The sequence below is a fragment of the Gallinula chloropus genome, assembly GCF_964237585.1.
Source record: "Gallinula chloropus genome assembly, contig: HAP1_SCAFFOLD_313, whole genome shotgun sequence".
Lineage (NCBI taxonomy): Eukaryota > Metazoa > Chordata > Aves > Gruiformes > Rallidae > Gallinula > Gallinula chloropus.
The window spans coordinates 22,400-39,201 of NW_028168567.1; the positions used below are offsets into that span (position 1 = coordinate 22,400).

At 54.7% G+C, this 16,802-nt stretch overlaps 2 long non-coding RNA genes across 6 annotated transcripts; both read right to left on the reverse strand.

Annotated features, from left to right (window-relative positions):
• Positions 1–1,707: 1,707 nt before the first annotated feature.
• LOC311204344 lies at positions 1,708–5,955 on the reverse strand. 3 transcript variants are annotated; one of them, XR_014618038.1, is made up of 4 exons: positions 5,804–5,955; positions 3,716–3,953; positions 2,851–2,947; positions 1,708–2,000 (listed from the first exon to the last, which is right to left on the reverse strand). It is a non-coding gene; the product is annotated as an uncharacterized lncRNA (long non-coding RNA). The 3 variants fall into 3 exon arrangements; XR_014618039.1 differs by having other exon boundaries at positions 5,889–5,903; XR_014618040.1 differs by lacking the exon at positions 5,804–5,955 and adding an exon at positions 5,139–5,153.
• A 3,694-nt stretch (positions 5,956–9,649) lies between these two features.
• Positions 9,650–13,900, reverse strand: LOC311204335. Of its 3 annotated transcripts, none has more exons than XR_014618018.1 (4): positions 13,747–13,900; positions 11,659–11,896; positions 10,794–10,890; positions 9,650–9,943 (listed from the first exon to the last, which is right to left on the reverse strand). It is a non-coding gene; the product is annotated as an uncharacterized lncRNA (long non-coding RNA). The 3 variants fall into 3 exon arrangements; XR_014618019.1 differs by having other exon boundaries at positions 13,832–13,846; XR_014618020.1 differs by lacking the exon at positions 13,747–13,900 and adding an exon at positions 13,082–13,096.
• Between the last annotated feature and the right edge of the window lie 2,902 nt (positions 13,901–16,802).

Sequence of the window (16,802 nt, forward strand, 5' to 3'; positions counted from 1 at the left end):
GGCGCCCATCTCCGTGCGGCTCCGGCGGTTAAAAGGCGGCCGGGGGGCTTCCGAGCATGGCGGCGCCCATCTCCGTGCGGCTCCGACGGAAAAATGGCCGCCGGGGGGCTTCCGGGCCCCCGTTTGGGGGCGCGAGCTTGGGGGGGGGCTACACAGCACAGCTGCCCCGTTCGGGAAGCTAAGCAGGGACCAGTTCGGTCAGCGCCCGGATGGGCGACCTCCCCCCGTCTTCGAATCCCCGCACCTAACAGTGCCCCCGCCACGTGCGCCCCTCCTCCCAAAATCTGACCCCCCCCGAGGGAGTCCCATCACCTTCGAGGGTTCCCCGGACCTGACAGTGCCCCGGCCGACCCCGCGACGGGCGAAGGAAACCCCGCCTCCCCGGGAGGGAACTTTCGGAACGCTGCGGCTTCCGTGCGCTGCGCCACCCGGGCGCAGTACCGCTGCGTGTCCGCAAGGCGGCAGCACCGAGCGATCCCGCGAGGAGGGGGGGTACCGGCGCCTCTCCGGGAGGGAGCGGCCGGTGACCTCACAGCTTCCCCGTCCGGGAAGCTAAGCAGGTACCAGCTCGGTCAGCGCCCGGATGGGCGACCTCACCCCGTCTTCGAATCCCCGCACATGACAGTGACCCCCCCCCCCCGCGCGCCCCCTCCCAAAATCTGCCCCCCCGAGGGAGTCCCATCGCCTTCGGGGGTTCCCCGGACCTGACAGTGCCCCGGCCGACCCCGCGACGGGCGGCGGAACCCCCCCCTCACCGGGAGGGAGCGGCCGCCCCGCAATGGCGGCGTCCCTCGTTAAAGCGCCCTGCCGCTCGCGCTGCGCCGCCCGGCCGCAGTCCGCACGCAGCGGGCTCTGCGCGCACCCGCGCAGGAACGCGGCGAGTGTGCACGGAGGCAGCAGAACGCGGCGGCTTCCGTGCGCTGCGCCACCCGGGCGCAGTACCGCTGCGTGTCCGCAAGGCGGCAGCACCGAGGACCCCCGTGTTCGAATCCCCGCTCGGGCCTTTCCGCCAGTGCTCGGGCCTTTCCGCCAGTGCTCGTATCTCTCCGCCTCTGCTCGTATCTCTCCGCCTCTGCTCGGCCCTTTTCGGCTCCCCCTGCCCCACTAATTACCCGTCTGCCGCTGACCTGCGCTCATTAACAACCCCCCATCTCCTCCAGCGAATTCAACCCCCCTCCCAACCCTACTGCGACCCCTCTGAGAGCCCTCGAACCCCACCCTGGCCCCTGACCCCCTAGAAGGCCCCCGAAGGAACCCCCAACACCCCAAAAATAGACCCTAGAGAGACCCCCCCAGAACCCCTCAGAGACACACCCCCCCCCAAAGAGCCCCCCCACGATCCCCTAAAAAGGCCCTTAGGGCCCCCCAACTCCCCAAAGAGCCCCCCCAAAAAACCCAGACCCCCCAAACAGACCCCATAAAGAACCCTAACCACCCCCCAAAAAACCTGAGACTCCTTAAAGACGCCCCCAAGCCCCTCACATCCCCCCCAAAATGAGACCCCATAAAGATCCCCTCAAAGAACCCCACACCCCCCCTTAGAGAACCCCCCCCAAAAGCCCTAGACCCCACCAAAAAGAGACCCTGTAAAGACCCCATAGTCCCCCAAAAAGAGCCAACCGCCCTGACTCAGCTGCTGCCAGCCCCATCGATGGAAAGATGCCACAACAACAGTGGCCTTGGCCACGCTTTCTTGGAAACAACTGGTTCCCTCATCACCTCTGAATAATAAAAATTCTAAGGCATTTTACAACAATGTCCAATACAACAGTAAACTGCTGCCAAGTATAACCCAGAAAATTGTCAGCCGATTCTCCTCTGTCGAAACCGTTGCCAGCTTTGGGCTGAGATGCCTCCAAGGTTTGGTCACCTTCGTCTTCAGCCAACATTGCCAAGTCTCTTGGCTGTTCTTCTGGATCCCCTGGAAGAAGACTGGTGACTGCCTGGAGAAGTGACTCAATCTGCTCTTCTGTTAGTCTTTCCTCACTTTCTTCCACCATCTGCAGGTCAAAAACCAATACATTGTTATTCAATCCATACTTCCTTCCTCAGCTCCAAACAGGAAGACTCGGCCCCAGTAAATACTGCTTTCAATGGATGCAAGACGTAGCCTGAACTCATCACAAAAGCATTTTACAAAGTGGAACTCTTGTAATATTGATAACAACACAAAACAAAAAAGCTCCCTTGTTAGCCACGACAGCTGGCATGCCACAGTGAGACCCTGCTTCTGTTACAAGGAGAACACCACGCTCAGAACAGGCTTTCCTCCTAAAGCCTCTCAGCCTAAGAAAAACCAAACCAAAATACCCAAAGAATTCCCACAAACTAGAAACCCCCACAAAGCCCAAAAACCAAAGAAGCCACAAACCCCCATTAAAGACACACACAAACCCCAGACCCCACAAGAAAAGCTGCGGGAACTCAAAACACCACAGAAGCCCCTAGCCCTCCCCCAAACCCGCAACCCACAGAACCCCAAAGCCTTCAAAAGGCAGAGAACCAAAACCCCCCCTTAGAACCCCAGTTAAAAAAAACAAACCAACAGAAAAACCTCACAAGCCCACACTAACCCCACAAATCCCAGACCCTGTAAAAAAACCAACCCACCCAACCCCTATAGCCACAAAAACCAGGAAAAAAGAAAAAAAAATCAGTAAAACTACAAACACCTTACCAACCTCCTTGGCTCATTTTCTGAGAGGAGCCTGCACCAGCAGACAGACTAACACATTTTACTCCTAAACTCGGTTCTCTGCGTTCTTTCTCTGCCCCTTCTCTACATCCTTTTCTTTCAACTTCCTCTTCCTACCCACAAGGCTGTCTAAACCAATGGATAGAAACACTAACCCAGGTAACAGTACATCCAGTTCAGATAAAGGCAATGAAATCACCAGCGCCAATACTACGACCTTCTTACAGGTACCACAAGCTCCCAAGAACTCACCTGTAACAGGAAAAGAGGAGAAACCATAGAGACCTTAAATGCAATACGCCAAAACCCGAAAGAGACTTATTCTTGTATATTGAATGTTAAAATCACATGCATAATTACTGAATTCTTTACAGCTGAAAACATATTTTTAGAAGACGACCCTGACAGTCTACCTGCAACTGCTGCAAGATGTCTATAATAAACCCCCACAATTTTCTGTAATTAAAAAAAAAACAAAACAAAAAAAAAAACAGGAAAGAATGCAATCAATCATCCAGGTAATTCTGAGTTAACTGATGCCCTGAATGGGACAAGTCGAACCCAAGCTAACACCAGCCAGTTTACTGCAATGCTTGTCTAGCATACACGTATATAAATCAAAATGACATGTGGCTAGAGGCCAGGTGCAAAAAAAATAAGACATTTGCACACCACAGCAGACAACCTGCCGAGGGCCACGATATGATATGCTGCAGCAGAGTCTTGTGGCTGTTCGCTCAAACACGCTGGTGGAATAGTCTGCATAACCGGCCCTGTGCACGATTTACATGGGGTTTTCTAAGCTATGCCTGATGTGGCTAAGGGATTTTTACTGGGCAATCCTGGTTTAAGACCAGTCTCGGCTCCTAAGGAATGCCAGCCAACAAAGATGTTTTCAGCCGTTAACAAGAGGAACAGAAATCCAACGACGAGCTGCTGCTTTTAAAACGTGGAGTCATCATTGTGACAAATGGCACCACGCAGATCTCTGTTAACACATTTGTAGACAAAGTGGAAGACCTGGGGTTGGGGACAGCTGTGCAACTCAGCCTTCATTTCCCGAGGGCAGGTATGCTCCGTCAGCTGCTGCCAGGTGTCGTCGACAACAAGAAACGGGCTGCACTCTGCCGGCTTGTCCACCTCGAACTTCTCAGCGCAGAGCTGGCGAACATCTTCGGTGGTTATAGACAGTCTCACCAGGAAAGATCTTTCCTGTACATCCACAGTACACTCCCTGGAACGCAACATGAAGGTGGTTCTGTAGAATGAGAAAACACACATCAGCAACTCAAAAACCCCAACAGCTGAAGCGTCAGCAACAAACCTGTCCCCACACTGAGACTCACCCCCGCGATTCCCACGCCCGACAGCCACCTCGCCAACTGCAATACTGGTGGCAAAACTGTGGCAAGCGGAACAGAAATTCCTAAGCCAACACCCTCCTTTCCTCATATTACACTCTAACCCTGCAATTACAGCCAAACAGGACTTGTCCTGCCGAGCAAAACCAGGAAACAAAATGCAGTGAGGCTAAGCAATGTCTGAGGCAGCAGGGTCGAGAGATGGTGCTGCTGCACTACTGCCACAAAACAGGCACCTCCTATGGCCGTGTCAGTCAGAAGGAATAAGAAAAAAGCCTCTGCCAGTGGCAGCAAACGGTGCTGATCCCCAAGTTACTGCGTGATAAGCCATCTGCATTCTTATGCTGCAGCACGCAAAGTGTTTTAGGGTGCTTCAGTCCAGTCAGGACACTTTCATTGCATTAAACCGGTGACAATCTGGGGTCCGAGCCCGATTTAACCGGCTTTCCCATGACAGCTTTTTTTCTTTTTTACAGTAAGGCTTAGAGGGAAGCAGAAAGAAAGCTTCCTCGGCAACATTAGGCTAAACCCTAATGGCAAAAGCCTCGTGGCAAAAGCTGGACCTTTTTTCTGTGTTGAAACTGACATGTTCTTACAACTCCGATAACATGGAAAAAGTCTAAGTGCACCCTACAAGGAAATGCAGTTCTACCTTTCAGAAAGCATTTAAAGAGGAAAAAAAACCAAGCAACAACTGGGGGAAAAGCAACCACAAACATCTTTTGAACACATGAACAAAGCAAGCTGCTGTAGTGTGCTTTTTTAAAAAAAAAAAGACATTAACTGTGGTTACAGACTGAAAAAGATACAATTAAAGGAAGTGGAAAAATGGCACAGTGAGAAAGACCTGTTTATCAACTCAGCGGGTGCCAATGTCTGTATGCTAAACCAATCAGGCACGCTAAATCACAATGGCAAAGATGTACATTGCACAAAAGCAAGCCAGCAAAAGCTACCATTGAGAAGGTGGTTCTACCACTTAAGTTCCAAGAAGCACTCTTATCTTTAACAAAGTATTTTTACAGCTTGCAAACTGAAACACTGAAGCTTTGCAGCAGCATTTAAACGAGGTCAGGACTGACCCTGACGAAACAGGGCCTATCCGTTTCTGTTACCGGGGTGAAGCAATTATGAAAAATCAGCCCTAGAGGAGGAAAATCAAGCTGCAGTTTTAGTTCCTAATGTATGTAACACACAGATGTTTTTAAAAGCACGCGCTTTAGACAGACGGGACTGCTTCGAGAAGAGGCTGAAGCTCCCACAAGCACTCCTAACATATACTAAGTATCAAAGTTATTTATGGAGCGGCAGAAAATTGTACTCAATCATCCTCACAATATGGCATTTTTTGCCTTTTCATCCTAGAGACGGAGGGAGGATGAAGGCCTTCCGGGGTCCGAGAGCTGATAAAACTGCAGGAGCCCATCACAAGTGTAGCTACCACATTGTTAAGTCACGATGACTCCCCCTGCTCGATCGAAAATATCTCACCTCATAAGGCAGAGTCCATCAGTAGATTCCCAGGTCACACAGGCCTGCACTCTGCGAGCTGAACAGCTTTCTGTACTTCCACTTTACAGCGGAACCATGAGACTCTCTTGTTATGCTACTGATGTTGCCAACTTTAGGACCACCCTTGGATGGATTTCTACTCCAACAATGTCATCAAAATCTGCGCTGTGAAGAAGAACCCACCTTCCCTAGTCCTTTGCTTCATTTTAAGAAAAATAAACGAATGACAGGTTACCTTCTCCATGCAGAAAACACAGATCCATCGATTCCACCACGTACTCAACTTCAGTATCCAGCTCCAGCATGTCACACCTACTCACCCAGTGTGATAACACAGTCAAGAAGTCATCATTTTCATTCAGCCTCCCTGAGACAAAGGGAATAGAGACAGTCAGAGACAAACTGCGCTTTCCTTACCAGCCTCACCGTTTGAAAGGAAAGTGTTGCTTCGCTGCCTTCGCTGAGAAGTACATCTGTATTACTCTAGATCCTCCTGTAACCAGTGCGCAGCAAAGTGGGTGTCACCTGACACTGGCTGGACAGGACGCCAATGCCAGCTTCGTCCCATACTCTCTAGCGAGCGCAAATCCGACGATGCACACTTTGAGGCGTGCTCTCCTCAGGCAGCAACTCTGTCTTCTGCAGGATCTGCTGGAGATGCCCCTCGTTTCATGAACTGCTGCCAACAGCACCTGCATTTATGGAGAATAAAGCATATTCAAGGGCCAGCTTGCTGTCTGGGACAGTGAGATATAGAATGAAAAAAAAAAAAAAGAACACCAGACAACAGGCTAGAGAAATTTTTGGAGAAAACAAGACAGGTGCAGATCACGACAAAGAGATGGAAAAGGAAAGTAACTGCAGTGGCCTGCAGGACAGAGATGGAAGACGAAAAAAGGAGGAAGAGAAAGCAGGAAAAAAGCACAGAGAGAAAAAGAAAAGGGAGAGGGAGATGAAGAAAGAGAAAGGGAGAGAAGAAAAGGGAGCAGGACAGTACAATAGAGAAGTACAGGCAAGGGGAAAAAAAAAAAAAAATCAGAGGAGTAGTAAGAAAGGGCAGGGGTCAGTGGAGGGCTGGGAAGGACCAAGACTCACAAGAAGGACAACAGGTTCTGGATGGGTAACCACCCAACTCTTAAACTTTTGGGGACTTAATGGGTACAAGGTATCCAAGAAGAAAGCTCAAATAGCAAGCCAAACAGTAATGTCTCCAATGGGCTTGGACATTTCACAAGGGCAACAAAGGCTGACAAGGAAACAAAAGGCAGAGCAGAACCTGTGCTCCATTTTCATTTACCATAAAAAATTATAGAAACCCCGCGAGCCACGGAACCCCCAAAAACCCAATTAAAACCACAAAAGAAACCCAAACCAGAAAACCAACAAAAGACCAGAGCAAAATAACCACCGAGCCGAAGAAACCAGCAAACCCGGAAACCCCAGACACCACAAGAACCCCCGATAACCACTGAACGCCACAGCAGCCACAAGAGAAGCCCTAAGCCCTCCTCTGCCAAAACAGCCCCGCGAGACAGAAAACCCACAAGCCGCAACTAGAGAGAGACACAGACCCACGCAAACCCCCAAATCCCCCCAAACCTGCCAGCCCCGCGGCCCGGACACGCTCAGACTGACCGGAAGAGTCCAGTCGCGCCCCGCCCCGCCGGCCCCTTCGGTGCCCCGTGTCTCCCGTGCCGGCTGCTCGGGGAACGGGAGCTCTGGCCCGGCCGCACCCCCGAGCCCCCGCCGCGACCCCCTCCGCGCACTGCCCGCGCGGCGCGGAGCCCCCCCTCCCGGCCCAGACACCCCGCCGGACGCCGCGGAGACACGTCCCGGCACGGACCGGCGCCGGCAGAAGGCCGGCCGCGGCTGGGGGGGGGTGGAAGGCGCGGCGCCTCGCCGCCCGCGCGCCCCGCACCGACCCCCGGCCCGCCGCGACCACTCGCGCCGCGACCCGCCGACCGCCCGGCCCCGGCCGACCCCGCGACGGGCGGCGGAACCGGAGCCTCACCGGGAGGGAGCGCCGGCATCCCGACGGGCCCCCTCATCGCCCCGGAAAGCACGGGCAGGCTCCTCGTGGCAGCTCCGCGGTTATACTGCCCGGAAAGGAGCGGGGCATGCCGGGATATACTGCCCCGGAAAGGAGCGGGGCATGCCGGGATATACTCCCCCGCAAGGGAGCGGGGCATGGCGGCGCCCATCTCCGTGCGGCTCCGGCGGAAAAATGGCCGCCGGGGGACTTCCGGGCATGGCGGCGCCCATCTCCGTACGGCTCCGGCGGTTAAATGGCGACCGAGGGGCTTACGGGCATGGCGGCGCCCATCTCCGTGCGGCTACGGCGGAAAAATGGCCGCCGGGGGGCTTCCGGGCATGGCGGCGCCCATCTCCGTGCGGCTCCGGCGGTTAAAAGGCGGCCGGGGGGCTTCCGAGCATGGCGGCGCCCATCTCCGTGCGGCTCCGACGGAAAAATGGCCGCCGGGGGGCTTCCGGGCCCCCGTTTGGGGGCGCGAGCTTGGGGGGGGGCTACACAGCACAGCTGCCCCGTTCGGGAAGCTAAGCAGGGACCAGTTCGGTCAGCGCCCGGATGGGCGACCTCCCCCCGTCTTCGAATCCCCGCACCTAACAGTGCCCCCGCCACGTGCGCCCCTCCTCCCAAAATCTGACCCCCCCCGAGGGAGTCCCATCACCTTCGAGGGTTCCCCGGACCTGACAGTGCCCCGGCCGACCCCGCGACGGGCGAAGGAAACCCCGCCTCCCCGGGAGGGAACTTTCGGAACGCTGCGGCTTCCGTGCGCTGCGCCACCCGGGCGCAGTACCGCTGCGTGTCCGCAAGGCGGCAGCACCGAGCGATCCCGCGAGGGGGGGGGTACCGGCGCCTCTCCGGGAGGGAGCGGCCGGTGACCTCACAGCTTCCCCGTCCGGGAAGCTAAGCAGGTACCAGCTCGGTCAGCGCCCGGATGGGCGACCTCACCCCGTCTTCGAATCCCCGCACATGACAGTGACCCCCCCCCCCCGCGCGCCCCCTCCCAAAATCTGCCCCCCCGAGGGAGTCCCATCGCCTTCGGGGGTTCCCCGGACCTGACAGTGCCCCGGCCGACCCCGCGACGGGCGGCGGAACCCCCCCCTCACCGGGAGGGAGCGGCCGCCCCGCAATGGCGGCGTCCCTCGTTAAAGCGCCCTGCCGCTCGCGCTGCGCCGCCCGGCCGCAGTCCGCACGCAGCGGGCTCTGCGCGCACCCGCGCAGGAACGCGGCGAGTGTGCACGGAGGCAGCAGAACGCGGCGGCTTCCGTGCGCTGCGCCACCCGGGCGCAGTACCGCTGCGTGTCCGCAAGGCGGCAGCACCGAGGACCCCCGTGTTCGAATCCCCGCTCGGGCCTTTCCGCCAGTGCTCGGGCCTTTCCGCCAGTGCTCGTATCTCTCCGCCTCTGCTCGTATCTCTCCGCCTCTGCTCGGCCCTTTTCGGCTCCCCCTGCCCCACTAATTACCCGTCTGCCGCTGACCTGCGCTCATTAACAACCCCCCATCTCCTCCAGCGAATTCAACCCCCCTCCCAACTCTACTGCGACCCCTCTGAGAGCCCTCGAACCCCACCCTGGCCCCTGACCCCCTAGAAGACCCCCGAAGGAACCCCCAACACCCCAAAAATAGACCCTAGAGAGACCCCCCCAGAACCCCTCAGAGACACACCCCCGCCCAAAGAGCCCCCCCACGATCCCCTAAAAAGGCCCTTAGGGCCCCCCAACTCCCCAAAGAGCCCCCCCAAAAAACCCAGACCCCCCAAACAGACCCCATAAAGAACCCTAACCACCCCCCAAAAAACCTGAGACTCCTTAAAGACGCCCCCAAGCCCCTCACATCCCCCCCAAAATGAGACCCCATAAAGATCCCCTCAAAGAACCCCACACCCCCCCTTAGAGAACCCCCCCCAAAAGCCCTAGACCCCACCAAAAAGAGACCCTGTAAAGACCCCATAGTCCCCCAAAAAGAGCCAACCGCCCTGACTCAGCTGCTGCCAGCCCCATCGATGGAAAGATGCCACAACAACAGTGGCCTTGGCCACGCTTTCTTGGAAACAACTGGTTCCCTCATCACCTCTGAATAATAAAAATTCTAAGGCATTTTACAACAATGTCCAATACAACAGTAAACTGCTGCCAAGTATAACCCAGAAAATTGTCAGCCGATTCTCCTCTGTCGAAACCGTTGCCAGCTTTGGGCTGAGATGCCTCCAAGGTTTGGTCACCTTCGTCTTCAGCCAACATTGCCAAGTCTCTTGGCTGTTCTTCTGGATCCCCTGGAAGAAGACTGGTAGACTGCCTGGAGAAGTGACTCAATCTGCTCTTCTGTTAGTCTTTCCTCACTTTCTTCCACCATCTGCAGGTCAAAAACCAATACATTGTTATTCAATCCATACTTCCTTCCTCAGCTCCAAACAGGAAGACTCGGCCCCAGTAAATACTGCTTTCAATGGATGCAAGACGTAGCCTGAACTCATCACAAAAGCATTTTACAAAGTGGAACTCTTGTAATATTGATAACAACACAAAACAAAAAAGCTCCCTTGTTAGCCACGACAGCTGGCATGCCACAGTGAGACCCTGCTTCTGTTACAAGGAGAACACCACGCTCAGAACAGGCTTTCCTCCTAAAGCCTCTCAGCCTAAGAAAAACCAAACCAAAATACCCAAAGAATTCCCACAAACTAGAAACCCCCACAAAGCCCAAAAACCAAAGAAGCCACAAACCCCCATTAAAGACACACACAAACCCCAGACCCCACAAGAAAAGCTGCGGGAACTCAAAACACCACAGAAGCCCCTAGCCCTCCCCCAAACCCGCAACCCACAGAACCCCAAAGCCTTCAAAAGGCAGAGAACCAAAACCCCCCCTTAGAACCCCAGTTAAAAAAAACAAACCAACAGAAAAACCTCACAAGCCCACACTAACCCCACAAATCCCAGAGCCTGTAAAAAAACCAACCCACCCAACCCCTATAGCCACAAAAACCAGGAAAAAAGAAAAAAAAATCAGTAAAACTACAAACACCTTACCAACCTCCTTGGCTCATTTTCTGAGAGGAGCCTGCACCAGCAGACAGACTAACACATTTTACTCCTAAACTCGGTTCTCTGCGTTCTTTCTCTGCCCCTTCTCTACATCCTTTTCTTTCAACTTCCTCTTCCTACCCACAAGGCTGTCTAAACCAATGGATAGAAACACTAACCCAGGTAACAGTACATCCAGTTCAGATAAAGGCAATGAAATCACCAGCGCCAATACTACGACCTTCTTACAGGTACCACAAGCTCCCAAGAACTCACCTGTAACAGGAAAAGAGGAGAAACCATAGAGACCTTAAATGCAATACGCCAAAACCCGAAAGAGACTTATTCTTGTATATTGAATGTTAAAATCACATGCATAATTACTGAATTCTTTACAGCTGAAAACATATTTTTAGAAGACGACCCTGACAGTCTACCTGCAACTGCTGCAAGATGTCTATAATAAACCCCCACAATTTTCTGTAATTAAAAAAAAAACAAAACAAAAAAAAAAACAGGAAAGAATGCAATCAATCATCCAGGTAATTCTGAGTTAACTGATGCCCTGAATGGGACAAGTCGAACCCAAGCTAACACCAGCCAGTTTACTGCAATGCTTGTCTAGCATACACGTATATAAATCAAAATGACATGTGGCTAGAGGCCAGGTGCAAAAAAAATAAGACATTTGCACACCACAGCAGACAACCTGCCGAGGGCCACGATATGATGTGCTGCAGCAGAGTCTTGTGGCTGTTCGCTCAAACACGCTGGTGGAATAGTCTGCATAACCGGCCCTGTGCACGATTTACATGGGGTTTTCTAAGCTATGCCTGATGTGGCTAAGGGATTTTTACTGGGCAATCCTGGTTTAAGACCAGTCTCGGCTCCTAAGGAATGCCAGCCAACAAAGATGTTTTCAGCCGTTAACAAGAGGAACAGAAATCCAACGACGAGCTGCTGCTTTTAAAACGTGGAGTCATCATTGTGACAAATGGCACCACGCAGATCTCTGTTAACACATTTGTAGACAAAGTGGAAGACCTGGGGTTGGGGACAGCTGTGCAACTCAGCCTTCATTTCCCGAGGGCAGGTATGCTCCGTCAGCTGCTGCCAGGTGTCGTCGACAACAAGAAACGGGCTGCACTCTGCCGGCTTGTCCACCTCGAACTTCTCAGCGCAGAGCTGGCGAACATCTTCGGTGGTTATAGACAGTCTCACCAGGAAAGATCTTTCCTGTACATCCACAGTACACTCCCTGGAACGCAACATGAAGGTGGTTCTGTAGAATGAGAAAACACACATCAGCAACTCAAAAACCCCAACAGCTGAAGCGTCAGCAACAAACCTGTCCCCACACTGAGACTCACCCCCGCGATTCCCACGCCCGACAGCCACCTCGCCAACTGCAATACTGGTGGCAAAACTGTGGCAAGCGGAACAGAAATTCCTAAGCCAACACCCTCCTTTCCTCATATTACACTCTAACCCTGCAATTACAGCCAAACAGGACTTGTCCTGCCGAGCAAAACCAGGAAACAAAATGCAGTGAGGCTAAGCAATGTCTGAGGCAGCAGGGTCGAGAGATGGTGCTGCTGCACTACTGCCACAAAACAGGCACCTCCTATGGCCGTGTCAGTCAGAAGGAATAAGAAAAAAGCCTCTGCCAGTGGCAGCAAACGGTGCTGATCCCCAAGTTACTGCGTGATAAGCCATCTGCATTCTTATGCTGCAGCACGCAAAGTGTTTTAGGGTGCTTCAGTCCAGTCAGGACACTTTCATTGCATTAAACCGGTGACAATCTGGGGTCCGAGCCCGATTTAACCGGCTTTCCCATGACAGCTTTTTTTCTTTTTTACAGTAAGGCTTAGAGGGAAGCAGAAAGAAAGCTTCCTCGGCAACATTAGGCTAAACCCTAATGGCAAAAGCCTCGTGGCAAAAGCTGGACCTTTTTTCTGTGTTGAAACTGACATGTTCTTACAACTCCGATAACATGGAAAAAGTCTAAGTGCACCCTACAAGGAAATGCAGTTCTACCTTTCAGAAAGCATTTAAAGAGGAAAAAAAACCAAGCAACAACTGGGGGAAAAGCAACCACAAACATCTTTTGAACACATGAACAAAGCAAGCTGCTGTAGTGTGCTTTTTTAAAAAAAAAAAGACATTAACTGTGGTTACAGACTGAAAAAGATACAATTAAAGGAAGTGGAAAAATGGCACAGTGAGAAAGACCTGTTTATCAACTCAGCGGGTGCCAATGTCTGTATGCTAAACCAATCAGGCACGCTAAATCACAATGGCAAAGATGTACATTGCACAAAAGCAAGCCAGCAAAAGCTACCATTGAGAAGGTGGTTCTACCACTTAAGTTCCAAGAAGCACTCTTATCTTTAACAAAGTATTTTTACAGCTTGCAAACTGAAACACTGAAGCTTTGCAGCAGCATTTAAACGAGGTCAGGACTGACCCTGACGAAACAGGGCCTATCCGTTTCTGTTACCGGGGTGAAGCAATTATGAAAAATCAGCCCTAGAGGAGGAAAATCAAGCTGCAGTTTTAGTTCCTAATGTATGTAACACACAGATGTTTTTAAAAGCACGCGCTTTAGACAGACGGGACTGCTTCGAGAAGAGGCTGAAGCTCCCACAAGCACTCCTAACATATACTAAGTATCAAAGTTATTTATGGAGCGGCAGAAAATTGTACTCAATCATCCTCACAATATGGCATTTTTTGCCTTTTCATCCTAGAGACGGAGGGAGGATGAAGGCCTTCCGGGGTCCGAGAGCTGATAAAACTGCAGGAGCCCATCACAAGTGTAGCTACCACATTGTTAAGTCACGATGACTCCCCCTGCTCGATCGAAAATATCTCACCTCATAAGGCAGAGTCCATCAGTAGATTCCCAGGTCACACAGGCCTGCACTCTGCGAGCTGAACAGCTTTCTGTACTTCCACTTTACAGCGGAACCATGAGACTCTCTTGTTATGCTACTGATGTTGCCAACTTTAGGACCACCCTTGGATGGATTTCTACTCCAACAATGTCATCAAAATCTGCGCTGTGAAGAAGAACCCACCTTCCCTAGTCCTTTGCTTCATTTTAAGAAAAATAAACGAATGACAGGTTACCTTCTCCATGCAGAAAACACAGATCCATCGATTCCACCACGTACTCAACTTCAGTATCCAGCTCCAGCATGTCACACCTACTCACCCAGTGTGATAACACAGTCAAGAAGTCATCATTTTCATTCAGCCTCCCTGAGACAAAGGGAATAGAGACAGTCAGAGACAAACTGCGCTTTCCTTACCAGCCTCACCGTTTGAAAGGAAAGTGTTGCTTCGCTGCCTTCGCTGAGAAGTACATCTGTATTACTCTAGATCCTCCTGTAACCAGTGCGCAGCAAAGTGGGTGTCACCTGACACTGGCTGGACAGGACGCCAATGCCAGCTTCGTCCCATACTCTCTAGCGAGCGCAAATCCGACGATGCACACTTTGAGGCGTGCTCTCCTCAGGCAGCAACTCTGTCTTCTGCAGGATCTGCTGGAGATGCCCCTCGTTTCATGAACTGCTGCCAACAGCACCTGCATTTATGGAGAATAAAGCATATTCAAGGGCCAGCTTGCTGTCTGGGACAGTGAGATATAGAATGAAAAAAAAAAAAAAGAACACCAGACAACAGGCTAGAGAAATTTTTGGAGAAAACAAGACAGGTGCAGATCACGACAAAGAGATGGAAAAGGAAAGTAACTGCAGTGGCCTGCAGGACAGAGATGGAAGACGAAAAAAGGAGGAAGAGAAAGCAGGAAAAAAGCACAGAGAGAAAAAGAAAAGGGAGAGGGAGATGAAGAAAGAGAAAGGGAGAGAAGAAAAGGGAGCAGGACAGTACAATAGAGAAGTACAGGCAAGGGGAAAAAAAAAAAAAATCAGAGGAGTAGTAAGAAAGGGCAGGGGTCAGTGGAGGGCTGGGAAGGACCAAGACTCACAAGAAGGACAACAGGTTCTGGATGGGTAACCACCCAACTCTTAAACTTTTGGGGACTTAATGGGTACAAGGTATCCAAGAAGAAAGCTCAAATAGCAAGCCAAACAGTAATGTCTCCAATGGGCTTGGACATTTCACAAGGGCAACAAAGGCTGACAAGGAAACAAAAGGCAGAGCAGAACCTGTGCTCCATTTTCATTTACCATAAAAAATTATAGAAACCCCGCGAGCCACGGAACCCCCAAAAACCCAATTAAAACCACAAAAGAAACCCAAACCAGAAAACCAACAAAAGACCAGAGCAAAATAACCACCGAGCCGAAGAAACCAGCAAACCCGGAAACCCCAGACACCACAAGAACCCCCGATAACCACTGAACGCCACAGCAGCCACAAGAGAAGCCCTAAGCCCTCCTCTGCCAAAACAGCCCCGCGAGACAGAAAACCCACAAGCCGCAACTAGAGAGAGACACAGACCCACGCAAACCCCCAAATCCCCCCAAACCTGCCAGCCCCGCGGCCCGGACACGCTCAGACTGACCGGAAGAGTCCAGTCGCGCCCCGCCCCGCCGGCCCCTTCGGTGCCCCGTGTCTCCCGTGCCGGCTGCTCGGGGAACGGGAGCTCTGGCCCGGCCGCACCCCCGAGCCCCCGCCGCGACCCCCTCCGCGCACTGCCCGCGCGGCGCGGAGCCCCGCCTCCCGGCCCAGACACCCCGCCGGACGCCGCGGAGACACGTCCCGGCACGGACCGGCGCCGGCAGAAGGCCGGCCGCGGCTGGGGGGGGGTGGAAGGCGCGGCGCCTCGCCGCCCGCGCGCCCCGCACCGACCCCCGGCCCGCCGCGACCACTCGCGCCGCGACCCGCCGACCGCCCGGCCCCGGCCGACCCCGCGACGGGCGGCGGAACCGGAGCCTCACCGGGAGGGAGCGCCGGCATCCCGACGGGCCCCCTCATCGCCCCGGAAAGCACGGGCAGGCTCCTCGTGGCAGCTCCGCGGTTATACTGCCCGGAAAGGAGCGGGGCATGCCGGGATATACTGCCCCGGAAAGGAGCGGGGCATGCCGGGATATACTCCCCCGCAAGGGAGCGGGGCATGGCGGCGCCCATCTCCGTGCGGCTCCGGCGGAAAAATGGCCGCCGGGGGACTTCCGGGCATGGCGGCGCCCATCTCCGTGCGGCTCCGGCGGTTAAAAGGCGGCCGGGGTGCCTTCCGGGCATGGCGGCGCCCATCTCCGTGCGGCTACGGCGGAAAAATGGCCGCCGGGGGGCTTCCGGGCATGGCGGCGCCCATCTCCGTGCGGCTCCGGCGGTTAAAAGGCGGCCGGGGGGCTTCCGAGCATGGCGGCGCCCATCTCCGTGCGGCTCCGACGGAAAAATGGCCGCCGGGGGGCTTCCGGGCCCCCGTTTGGGGGCGCGAGCTTGGGGGGGGGCTACACAGCACAGCTGCCCCGTTCGGGAAGCTAAGCAGGGACCAGTTCGGTCAGCGCCCGGATGGGCGACCTCCCCCCGTCTTCGAATCCCCGCACCTAACAGTGCCCCCGCCACGTGCGCCCCTCCTCCCAAAATCTGACCCCCCCCGAGGGAGTCCCATCACCTTCGAGGGTTCCCCGGACCTGACAGTGCCCCGGCCGACCCCGCGACGGGCGAAGGAAACCCCGCCTCCCCGGGAGGGAACTTTCGGAACGCTGCGGCTTCCGTGCGCTGCGCCACCCGGGCGCAGTACCGCTGCGTGTCCGCAAGGCGGCAGCACCGAGCGATCCCGCGAGGGGGGGGGTACCGGCGCCTCTCCGGGAGGGAGCGGCCGGTGACCTCACAGCTTCCCCGTCCGGGAAGCTAAGCAGGTACCAGCTCGGTCAGCGCCCGGATGGGCGACCTCACCCCGTCTTCGAATCCCCGCACATGACAGTGACCCCCCCCCCCCGCGCGCCCCCTCCCAAAATCTGCCCCCCCGAGGGAGTCCCATCGCCTTCGGGGGTTCCCCGGACCTGACAGTGCCCCGGCCGACCCCGCGACGGGCGGCGGAACCCCCCCCTCACCGGGAGGGAGCGGCCGCCCCGCAATGGCGGCGTCCCTCGTTAAAGCGCCCTGCCGCTCGCGCTGCGCCGCCCGGCCGCAGTCCGCACGCAGCGGGCTCTGCGCGCACCCGCGCAGGAACGCGGCGAGTGTGCACGGAGGCAGCAGAACGCGGCGGCTTCCGT